General features: G+C 45.9%; 1 protein-coding gene across 7 annotated transcripts in view; it reads right to left on the reverse strand.

Annotated features, from left to right (window-relative positions):
* SNX29 (sorting nexin 29) overlaps positions 1-12,313 on the reverse strand; it is a 196,132-nt gene that overhangs the window by 66,609 nt on the left and 117,210 nt on the right. The window lies entirely within an intron of this gene.

Below are 12,313 nucleotides of genomic sequence, written 5' to 3' on the forward strand. Positions count from 1 at the left end.
TCCCACACTGGCTTTTGGGAAGAGGCCAGAGCAAAAGTCCTCTTCCTACATTTGCTCCCCCATCAGTTGTCACTTACGAGACATACTGCCTCCAAACCTGGACATAAGATACTGCCAACAATGAAAGCAAGTACAGCACTTCTAACAACAACACATCATCATAAGATGCTCTTAGAATCGTATAACGGTAGAGTTGGAAGGGACCACCAGGATCAGCCCATAGGTCCATCTGTTGTAATTCCCATTCCACCTTAATAACAGACTGAGGATGGGAGCTTGTCACATGTCTGTATAGTGTTCCAGTGTGCTGCTGGGAACTTCCGTTCCTCAGTCTGTACTTTCTCTCTCGTTTTCCGAACATGGAGGTGACTGCACGTGTGCTTTCTTTTGTCCTCATGTTCGCCTAATAAATGCTTATATATAATGCTCATGCCAGCCTCTGTGGTGCATCTTCTGCTGCTAAATAGACAGAAAGAGTGTCTGGCTTTCTGAAGCTAGGTCTCTGGTTTCTGCTGCTGTTCCAGGGCTTCGAAGTCTGACCGGCAGTTCGGCCGGGGGTGTTTGAGCCAGCAGGGAGCATGCCCGTTGTTCCCGTTTCCCTGGACAAATTACAACACCATCTAGTCCAGCATCCTGTTCTTCCAGTGGCCAACTGATGCCTCTGGGCAAGGGCGTAGGAAGCCGCTCGGGTGCCTGGGACGGGGTGAGACTCCCATAGGGGCGGGGCGGGCGCACCACAGGGCCTCCGGAGTCTGCCTGCCTCCTCCCACTCAGCCGCCCTACAGCTGGGAAGGAGGCAGCAGGTGGACCATTTGGGCAGCGTGGAGCCTGCGTGCACCCAATCCACCATGTCTCTCCCAGGAGAGGTGCATGGGTTGGGCATGCTGCAGGCCCCGCGGTGAGTGCTGCCCGGCATTTTGTCACCCGCCTCAGTGGTGACACACGGGCGCCCCGCACCCACCGCACACCCCCTTCCTCCGCCCTTTCCTCTGGGGAGCTTGAAAGCAGGAAGCGAGCACAAGAGCACTCTCTCCTCCTGCAGTTCCCAGCAACGGGCATTCAAAGGCATACTGACTCCAACAGTGGAGGGAGAACATAGGTGTCATGGCTTGCAGCCACTGATAGCCTTATCCTCTATGAATTTGTCTAATGCTCTTTTGTATGGACAAATATATCAGGGGTGGGGATCTGTGGCCCTCCAGATTTTGCTGAGCATCTCATCATCTCTAATCATTGGTCATGTTGGGTAGGGCTGATGGGAGTTGGGAGTCTAACAGTATCTGGAGGGCCACAGAGTCAATACTCACACTTTATGTATATCATGCAACATTTCACGTGCAGGAAATGGGAGGGGGGCGATGCCTGAGAAAACTGCATTATTAGTACATTTCCATTACACAGAGATATAAAGACCTTGCAATAGGAACTACATATAATGAGGAAAACGTCGTATGAAGAACAGACGCTACTGCAAAAGTGTGGGTACAAAAAGTGCCAAGAAGAAAGAACCATGCATATGTCAAATAAAAAGCTCTGGTGAAGTATACAAGAATATAAAGCAGGCCAATGACTGTCAACGCAACGGAAACAGGATCATCAAAGACACGAAGGAGCAACAGAAACGCAATAGGTTGCTAGTATTCACCCCCTTCCTTAACCATTCTTTTTCAAGGGCTATGGTACCAAGACAAAACGAATGAATGAAAATGAAAGGGATGCGTTTGGCGCAACTTGAGGATGAATGGCGGGGGATTAAAATGAATGCAGATAGTTTTTAGAGCGGCAGCATTTAAATCAACAGATTACATTAAGCTGATCATAAGTGCTTTTTGGCCCCGCCCCCCATTAGTTAGGCAACCCATTAAAAAAACTCAAGCTGCAAACTTGATCTTCTAGGGAAGAGGTGGCTAAGCTGTAGTCTTCCAGGGGTTGGTGGACTCCAACTCCCAGCATCCCTGACCATGGGCTGTGCTGGCAGGGGCTGAACTGGAGCCCAACAACATCTGGGGGGCCACAGGTTTCCTAGCCATGTCTAAAGGGAAGCTGAATGCAATGCAATGCAATGCAATATGTCAGCCCAGTTGAGGAACTATTTCTCATCTCCATTTTGCCTGTTAGGACGAAAACGATTGTTTCACCTTCTCTTGCATAGCATTGCAGCAAAATGTCCAGAGAGGCCAAGTACCTGCTTTGGGTTGTATCCAACTAATTTCTACTCAAGAGAAAACCCACTGAAATTAACAGTGCTAATTTAGTCATATCCATTAATTTCAATGGGTCTACTCTGGATGCAACCCTCAGTTTTTAAAACTGACTGGCACCTATAAGACACCCCCAACCCTTTATCAATGTGCAAATGTGCCATCTGAATTTGTAGCTCAAGACTGATTCTTTCCCCCTTTACCCATGCCTCCACTTCCCTTCCTTTCCCCTGTCACTTCCCACATGTCATATTTACGACTGTATGCTCCTTGGGGCACAGACCTTCCTCTTGTACTCTGCAAAGCACCATATATCCAATGACACAATCATCATAGGATTCATCAACAGACCTCTCAAATGGACTAGAGTAGCAACTTCGCACACAACCTAGGAAAGGAGGGGGAGTTGTCACAGAGCCAAGAGCAATGAGTCCTATTGTTATTATTGTTATTATTTATTAAATTTGTATATTGCCCTGTACCCGTAGAACTCAGGGTGGTTCACAACATAAAATCACAATAAAAACAACAACAGAAAATACATAATCATAAAAACCCCAATAATCCTCCCTGTATCAGTCGACTTCCATCACGGTCCCATTCCAACAGTGGGACCATCACTCAGTGCTAGGGCACTGGCTTTGGATTCAGAAAGTCTAAGGTTCAAACCTTGTCATCTTTAGTTAGAAGAATCAGGTAGAAGATGATGGGAGCAATTCCTCCTTGAAAGCTTTCATAGAAGAGCTTTCATAGAAGACACAATTGGGACTCAGAAGGGATGGGCTTCAGTGCTATCTCTACGCTGTTGGACTCCAACCCCCATCAGTCCCAGGTAGTATGGCCAATGGCCAGGCATGGTGAGAGTTGTAGTCCAGCAACACCACTCTAGCTACCCCTGGACTAGATGCACCCAGTAGAAGTCAGCTTCCTATGCAGAACTTACTATGGGATTTCCTCCTTTGGTTTATTATTTTGTGTTTCTGAAGGCAGCTTCCTACACGTATACAGATGCTGAATCCACATAGCCATTCGGCAGGTGCTGAATACAGGCTCTTGCTGCTCAGGCTACAGCCTCTTACGAGCTTCCTTTTTAACTTTGATTCAGCATCATTAACTCCCCGGAAGCAATGCAAACACCTTGTATACCTTGCTGTTTGGCCATTGGTAACGAAAAACAAAACAACCCCCAGTAAGATATTTATTTAAGGATCCTTGTTGTGATTTCAGAATTTATTACTCCCCCTCCCCTAAATACCCTACAAGAAACAGCAGAATGAAGCATCTTAGCACGGCCTACTTTACTACTGATCCATTAAAGCATTATTTTCAAATTAACTCTCAGGAGGGTTCATCTGCCTTCCCTTCCAGTCAAATCATTCCTACCTTCAATGTGAGCAGCCATGGAGGCTTCTCTGGCGATGAAAGTGACAAAGCACAGGATACAAGGAAGCTCCGGGGGAACAAATCCCTGATATTCTGAACGTAATTCAATGTATTGGGTCAAGTGCTTCTCAACAGCAGGAAGCAATCAATCAACTGCAGCTAGTAGTTGATGGGACTCGAGTGCATCAGCAGGAGAGAAAGTTTACAAGTGGGAACCTGTAAGAAAATGTTGCAGCACAGTTCCAGCACTGCTCCTGTTTCAGCCAACATGGGGTGGGGGGGAGCTATGTAGGGGATGTTTAAGAGTGGGAGGAGGGAGGAATCACAGACGAAGGAGAGAAAACAAAAGAACTCCCCCCCCCCATTCGCACGCTTCTGAAATCTACAGTGGTACCTTGGTTCTGAAACATTCAAAAACCAAGGCATGGCTTCTGATTGGCACAGGCACCCCGGAAACAATAGCTGACAGCCACATCAGATGTTCGGCTTCCGGAAAACGTTTGGAATCCGGAACACTTACTTCCGGGTTTTCGGCGTTTGAAATGTTCGAGTACCAAGGCATTCAAGAACCAAAGTTCCACTGTACTTCGGTGTGCTAAATAATAAATACATGACTCCTGTTTGAGGCTGGTTGCATGGATACTATAACCTGTTAGCTGCTCAAGCTCAATTCCTTCCCTCTTCTTCATTGTCCTTTTTTCAGCTGTTAACTTCAGCAAGTCCTTAGACTTTAATTTTGCTAGATGTCATGGACTGGCTGGAGGCAGAGGAGTGCTGGGAGGCACCAGCTGGGGAATCCCCAAGGGAAGAAGGTTCTGAGCCAGGGGTTTTGTGGTGGGATGAAGATGAGAGGTCAGAGGAAGAGGAAGAGGAAGGAGCAGACTGAGGGGGGGGGAGGTGTCAGAAGCAGAAGAGGTAACAGGGTTTAGTGAGCAGGAAGAAGCTGTGGCAGAGAGCAGCTCAGACTCCAGGCTGAAGCAGAGGCTGGACAGGAGAATGGTCAAGCAAACTTTTTCAGCAGGGGGCCGGTCCACTGTCCCTCAGACCTTGTGGGGGGCTGGACTATATTTTTTTTGGGGGGGGGGCAAATGAATGAATTCCTATGCCCCACAAATAACCCAGAGATGCATTTTAAATAAAAGCACACGTTCTACTCATGTAAAAACACGCTGATTCCCGGACCGTCCACGGGCCGGATTTAGACGGCGATTGAGCCAGATCTGGCCCACTGGCCTTAGTTTGCCTACCCATGGTCAAGACTCAAGAGGCACAGTTGAGGCAGGTTGCTGAAGAACCCAGGGAGTCTCTCCCTCTTGCTACCACCAGCTGCCCTCCCCCCAGTCCCCTAGAAAATGCTGAGAAATGAAGAGAGGAGAGTTTGGTTGTGTGCAGATGCAGCTTGTGACTGCTTGGGAAAAACCTGGAGAGAAGGAGCCTTAGAGAGCACTGGGAAGGCAGGGACATTCAGACCTCGCACTGGCTTCATTGGGGGGGGGGGAGACCTACCAGGAAGAGGAAGGGATCACTAAGCCTGTGCTGCCTTGGTTTCTTTGAATAAAGAGTTAACTTCACAGACACCGTGTTTTTATTGCTGACCTATGCTTGACTCCAACTCCTGTCACTAGACTTCTGGATCCTTCAGACCCTTTTCTCTCCCTGCTCTTTCCTCGGGGCTAACTTCTGAGCCAAACCAGTGCAAGCCAGAGAAAGGTTGCTCATCTTCAGACAATGGCACCCAAAGTTACAGTATGAAAAGCTTTATGAGACACTATTTCAGGAATTGCCAGCATGGTGCCCACGGGCACACACATGCCCCAGGAGGCTTTCCCTGGTGCCCATGGGATCCTCTCCCACCACCAAAATTAGGCTTGAAAGAAGTATTTTGTAGTAACAAAACAGGCAGTGGCAGGTGCTGGATTGGGGTGTTTGTATATGTGCTACGCATGACAGTTTATCCAGTTTGCAAATGTCCCCACGGGCACAAAAAGGTTAGTAACCTTTGTGTTCTTTGAGAGAACAAATGCTCCGTCAGTGCAGGATGAGCTCCAAGGGCTCACACTGCTTTCTTTCTATGTGGTGCTGAAGAAGCATATGAAAGGGCCTGGAGAAGTACTTCATGCCATGTCCCTGTTGGAGATTCATTCCCCATGTGTGGTCATGGGTTTGTTGTCTATCACATGACTGGGTATGTGTTTTGATTCCACAGAATAGGATGTGACGAAGACAGGATGTTTGTCTTACTGCATTCCGTGAAGTGGGACTATTGTTCTTTCTCTTTGCTGTGTGATGCTAGAGAGAGAGGGAGCCATGTTGCAGTGCTCCGTGTGTGTTTATATGTAATTAAAGTAGATTAGCCACAATGCTGTGTTGCTGAGGTCCGTTATGCAATTGTGCAAACTCTGCGGATCCGTTAGTGTGCTGATGTCTTCTGGCATCAGTCGCTGTGATGTTCGGGCTGAAGAACGCTTTTGAAGCTCCCGAACTATCGCCCAGGAGGGAGGGAACATGCCAGTCGGGCATGTATCTCTGCCAAGGTTCTACTTGTGTGTAGAATGTCTCCTGACAGTCCCCCCCCCCTTTGGATAAATGCATAACCCTTCAGTTAATCAAGCTGCATATTTATTAGGACATTCCAGGTTTTGCTGATAGATTAACCTGCAATCCTAAACACTCCTACTAGGAAATAAGCCCCAATGAATGCAGTGGGATTTATTTCTGAGTAACCATGTTGCAGTCAAATCACATAACATGCTAAACCATGTTTTGCACCAACTGTAGTTCAGAACCTAAACCACACTTTGACCTTCCAAAGATGAGCACCACCATAGGAGGCAATGATAATTAATGCAAGGTCTGGGGGAAAATAAAGGTTTTAGCCTGGCATCTAAAAACTGACAGAGGTGGCACCATGCACATCTCCCTGAGAAAAACATTCCACTTGAAAAGGCCTGTTCTCAAGGGGCTATCCTCCATACCTCCCACAAGTGGGGACACAGAGAAAGGCATCTGATGAAGACCAAGGGTCCAGGGTGGTTCATAAAGGGAGAGCGTTCATATTCTGAAAGATGAGGTTCAGTGACATGTGATGAATCACAATCTAGTTTTAGGAAAATTAAATTAGGAGAAATCACCCATTGCACCAAACTATGGCTAAGCTTCCTTATCCACAGTTTGGCACAATGTTGGAACTGAGCTATATACTGATGGGAAAGTTCTGGGTTCCAAGCAAGAGGCACAAAAATTAGAGACGGGGTCAATCAAATAAGAAATATTTTAATTGGCTTCAAATTGCTGGCGATTTGTTTTTTCCAGAGGGAATGCAGGTGTTCTGCAAATGATCATTTCAAGATATTACAAACACACCCAAACTTCTAGCTCTGGCAGCTTAAATTTCCAACTGCTGAAATGCAGCTGTGACTATAAATTCTGTGCCATTTATTTTGTAGCAGAATATAAGTCTGAATCTCTTCCTCACATCAAAATTCCATTTCTCCTTTGAAATAAAGGGTTGATGGTGGGGTGCTGTGTTGTGTATTATTGTAGGTTATGCAGTTTAACTGGAAGATTATAAACTTCCTGGTGCATGTTGGTGTTGTGCTGTCACCGGCATCCATCTGTCTCGGGAGACAATGGAAGAGTGCGCCTTTAGGAGTAAAGTCATACCACTGAAGAGTTACAGTGCATATGTGTGAGTGGGTAACATCTAGAACAGGCATCCCCAACCTGCGGCCCTCCAGATGTTTTGGCCTACAATTCCCATGATCCCTAGCTAACAGGACCAGTGGTCAGGGATGATGGGAATTGTAGTCCAAAACATCTGGAGGGCCGAAGGTTGGGGGTGCCTGATCTAGAACATCTGATAATACTGAACCCCGCCACACCACAGTTTTGAAAGCTCTTGAACTCTAACTAAACCACTAATTTGTATGGCCCCCTTTCCCCAATCAACAGTCACATGCTGTAATAATACCCTTGGGGAGCACTCCAATATGGCAGGATTGCAAGTCCTTAAAACTGGAAGCAAACCAAGAGGAGGCCACCCCAACTGGAAAGATGTCAGTGGCAAGGCAAATAAAATGCATTTATAACTTAATAAGCAGGGAAATCAGCCATGAGTCCTCACTGGAAGGACAGGTCCTGAAGTTGAGACTCCAATACATTGGCCACCTCATGAGAAGAGAAGACTCCCTGGAAAAGACCCTGATGTTGGGAAAGATGGAGGACACAAGGAGAAAGGGACAACAGAGGATGAGATGGTTGGACAGTGTTCTCGAAGCTACCAACATGAGTTTGACCAAACTGCGGGAGGCAGTGGAAGACAGGAGTGCCTGGCGTGCTCTGGTCCATGGGTTCACGAAGAGTCGGACACAACTAAACGACTAAACAACAACAACAAAGCAGTTCCCTGCGTGTGTTGAGGCTATTGACCGTGGAATTATCCAGGAGTTGACAAGACAGTTGTTCTCCACCAACTGCTACTCAAGAGGCATATAGTCACCACAGCTAGTTCCAACTGATAGTCTTAGACTCCATGAATGTGTCCCACCAAATCCTGGGGTGGCCAATTCCATAAATCAATTTTGCACCATATGAAATAATAATTTTCATATTTTGTCTGTCCTGAATCTCCTGTCAGTTAATCTGACAGGATGGTTTAATGCAGGGATGGGGAATTTGTGGCCTTTCAGACTTCTTTGGACTTCAGTATCTCTGACCATTGGCCATGCTGGCTGGGGGAATTCAACAACATCCGGCGGAATGCAAGTTCCCCAGCTGTGTTCTAGGATTATAAGAGGAAGAAGAAGAAGAAGAAGAAGAAGAAGAAGAAGAAGAAGAAGAAGAAGAAGAAGAAGAAGAGTTTGGATTTGATATCTCGCTTTATCACTACCCGAAGGGAGAATAAATATACATACTCTCTCCTTCTTCCACATCAGGGGTAGCCAATATGGTCCTCCTCCAATGTTGCTGGACTACAGCTCCTATCAGTCCTAGCAAACATGGTCAATGGTCAGAGATGATGGGACTTCTAGCCCAACAACATCTGGACAGCACTATTTTGGCTACCCAGGCGTGGAGAACGTTTGGCCCTCCAGATGTTGCTAAACTACAACTCCCATTACCTCCAGCATCATGGCTAATGGGCAGGGATAATGGAAGTTGTAGTTCAGCAACATCTGGTGGGCTAAAATGTTCCTCACACCTGCTCTAAACCATTTTTTTCCCTAGGGAAGGTGTTTCACTTCAATGATCACCACAGTTGTCTTTTTCAGCTGCACAATATCCTACAATATTTTCCAAGTGAGCCATATATGAAACCTACTGAAACATTTTTGTTTGTGCCTACCACTTCCCAATGCAGAAAAAATGTAACGTGTCCCCTGATATTTAATTATATACCTTTTAAAGAAAATCACTTTGGTGTGAGCTCCTGGTGTAAGTTCCTCTGATAAATACAGTTCTTAAATCATCCTTATATTTTTTGTTTCTTTTTTTTCAAGTAAAAGAAGACCAGGTAAACCCAATAGCAACTTAGAGGAGAAATGAATAAACGTTTCCACCATCTTTTTAAAAAATAAATTACAGTGTATTGGGATCCTTAATTACTTAACAACAGGTTACAGCTTAATATGCAACACTGAACTACATGATTCACCAACACTATGATTTTCTCTGTAGTGGAGTACAGGGGAAAAAATTGGTTTTGTATTAAATCCTTGATTAGGAAATGGGGAAATGACATATTAAGTATTATAAGCAGCTAAAACAAAGGAGAAATAATGATATTTGTGGGAAAGACACAAAAGAGAAGCAGATTTAAAATTATGCCGTTAAAGGTTTTTGCCTCTGTGTTCATCACTAATGCAGATTTAAAAACCAGAGCAGAGGTAATAGTTGGATCAAATCTCTATTCACTGGGTGATATTGGGCCAACCACTATTTCTCACAGCCTTACCTACTTCTCAGGGCTGCTCTGAGGATAAGAGAGGAGGACCACCTTGTGCAATGGCATGCGCCAAACTGAACTTTTTCTATGGTTCATTTCTGTACATCATGACACAAGAAAAAGCTGGCATTATATATATTCCCATTGTGTGCGCGGCGGACACCGATGTTCTCCGTAACCGCTGGACCAAAGCGCATCAAATTAGTACAAAGCGTAACATGACCATCAAGGAAGGATCTGGCATCATAAAAAAAAAAAAAAAAACCCACACCTGTCATGCCTAAAATATAGAATAAAGGCAAAAAAATTGGCGCACGCATTAGATATCACCAGAGAAACAGCGCCCTCTAGCGACAGCTATACTGGTACTGCAGGTACAAAAGCTAGGCCTTGGCTCCACAATTTGATGTCATACCTGGCACTGCAGCTAATACAGCTTCCCCTTGGCAGAGCTCCGTCGGCCATTTGCAATATCACAAACTGGTAATTGAAAGGGGGGGGATAGGGTAATTGAAAACAGGGGGTGACGCAAAGAGGGTAATTGAAAATGGGGTGCCAAAAAGAGGGTAATTGAAAACGGGGGGACGAAAAGACGGTAATTGAAAACAGGGGGGCAAAAATAGGGTAATTGAAAATGGGGGGGCAAAAATAGGGTAATTGAAAACAGGGAGGTGCCGCAAACTAAATCAATACAATCATAAAAAAAACCATTTTAAAAACCCACAGCAACGCGTGGCCGGGTCAGCTAGTGTGATATAAAAGGAGATCCCCAATATGACCTATTCTGACCCTGGTACAAGTCCATATCTTAAAATGTCTCCTGGAAGGCATGAATAAATATTCTCACGTCCTAATACTTAAGGTGAAGAATCTAGCTACCAGCAAAAAATAATTAGCACTTCCTTCAAAAAGCCCTGGGTTCCACATAGGCAAAACTCAGGAAAGAGGGTTTATCTTAAGCTAGAGCTGAGACAATCCCTTAAAAGGCCCAATGTTAACCTATGAGGTAGCTCACTTGGGCTTCTTCAACATCATAGGAACTGTCTCCTAGGGGCCCAAGCACTTTTGTCCCCCCTCCCTTTAGAGAGGGCCAGGGCCCCTCAATGTTCAGAGGGTGTTGGGCCCCCTCACCCATCCTGAGAAGCTGGTGCCTCTGCCCAACACCTAGAGCCACAACCTCCAACTGCTTGGGTAGTTAAGATCTGTGCCTGCTGGTTGGCGTGGCCCCACTTCTTTTCAGGAATACCTCACTGAATCCGACCTACACACCCCACACTTTTTTTCTCTCCCCCCCCCGTGCCCCTTGCACAACTCTGAATAGTGCCAGTGCCAAGCAAAATCTTCTAACAAAGGAACACGAAGGATCCACCTGGGTCTGGATCACAAGGATCCACCTGGGTCTGGATCACAGAAGGATCCACCTGGGTCTGGATCACAGAAAGCTGTGGTTCCTAAAATGGAAACAAAGAAAACGCGAGAGGAAGTGGAAGATAAAAGGAACCGTGGAAGGAGAGGAAGTGAAGTCCGTCAGTGACTGTATTTTTAAAAAAATGTAATATATAATTTTCTTTTTCCTATTTATTATTACTTTTGGAGGGTGTTGTTGATTTTTCACCCCTTGTGTTTAAATCTATCAGAAATGCAAATAAAAAATGGGGGGGGGGGGAAGCTGCCTTATATTGATTCAGACAATTGGGTGCATCTAGCTTGGTACTGTTTTAACTGACAGTCAACAAGCTCTCCAGGATTTGAGACAGGGGACTCTACCAACCCTACCTGGAGATGCCAAGGATTGAACTTAAGACCTTCCACAGGCAGAGCAAATGCTCCTACTGAGCTGCAGTCCCTCCCGTACATGATGCTTTATGCACGATGAGAGGGAAAGAACACAGGAGTGAGATTCTCCATTCATCTAGGCTGGTGTTTCCCAAACTTGGGTCTCCAGGTATTTTTGGACTACAACTCCCATCACCCCTAGCTAGCAAGACCAGTGGTTAGGGATGATGGGAACTGTAGTCCAAAACTTGGGCAGCTGAAGGCCCAAGTTTGGGAAACACTGATCTAGGGCAGTTCTGTCTACTCTGACTGGCAGTAGCTTTCCAGTGTCTCAAGCACAGCTCTTCCCTGTCACCTAACACCTGGTCACCTACCGCCATCTCCAAACGGGAGATACCAGCAGAGATTGAACCCAGACCTCTGTCATACTGAGGGATGTGCTTCACCAATGAACTGCAATCCCCAACCCCGCAGAAGCCCCAAACCAGTTCCTAAACACAGGACTGCACATGTTTAGGAAACTGGGTGTTGTTTGAAGAGGTCCAAAGTGATTCTATTTTCTCCACAACCACCATAGCAACTAGAAACTTACAATCGCTTATTCCCAACTCCCCAAACAAAAGCCTAGATTCTTGGGACTTTAACAAATGCTTCAGACATCCAATTATAGAAGCTTTAAATGCTACAGTTATGCTACTGTTAAACAGGCTATTTTAATTGCCAGTGTTCCATGGTATCCCACAGAAAAGCCAATTTCCTCGGGCATCAGAGCCAAATGCCGTGTAGGAGCAGAGAATGCCTAGCAATACAGTTGTGTTGAGAAATCAACAGCATGACGGCAAAAGGGGGAATACAGGGCACTAAAGTCAGGGCCAAAAACCATAGAATTGTAGAGTTGGAAGGGACCCTGAGGAACATCTAGTTCATGGGTAGCCAAACTAAGGCCCGGGGGCCGGATCCGGCCCAATCACCTTCTAAGTCCAGCCCACAGACGGTCCGAGAATCAGCG

Source organism: Lacerta agilis, chromosome 13 (assembly GCF_009819535.1).
Source record: "Lacerta agilis isolate rLacAgi1 chromosome 13, rLacAgi1.pri, whole genome shotgun sequence".
Lineage (NCBI taxonomy): Eukaryota > Metazoa > Chordata > Lepidosauria > Squamata > Lacertidae > Lacerta > Lacerta agilis.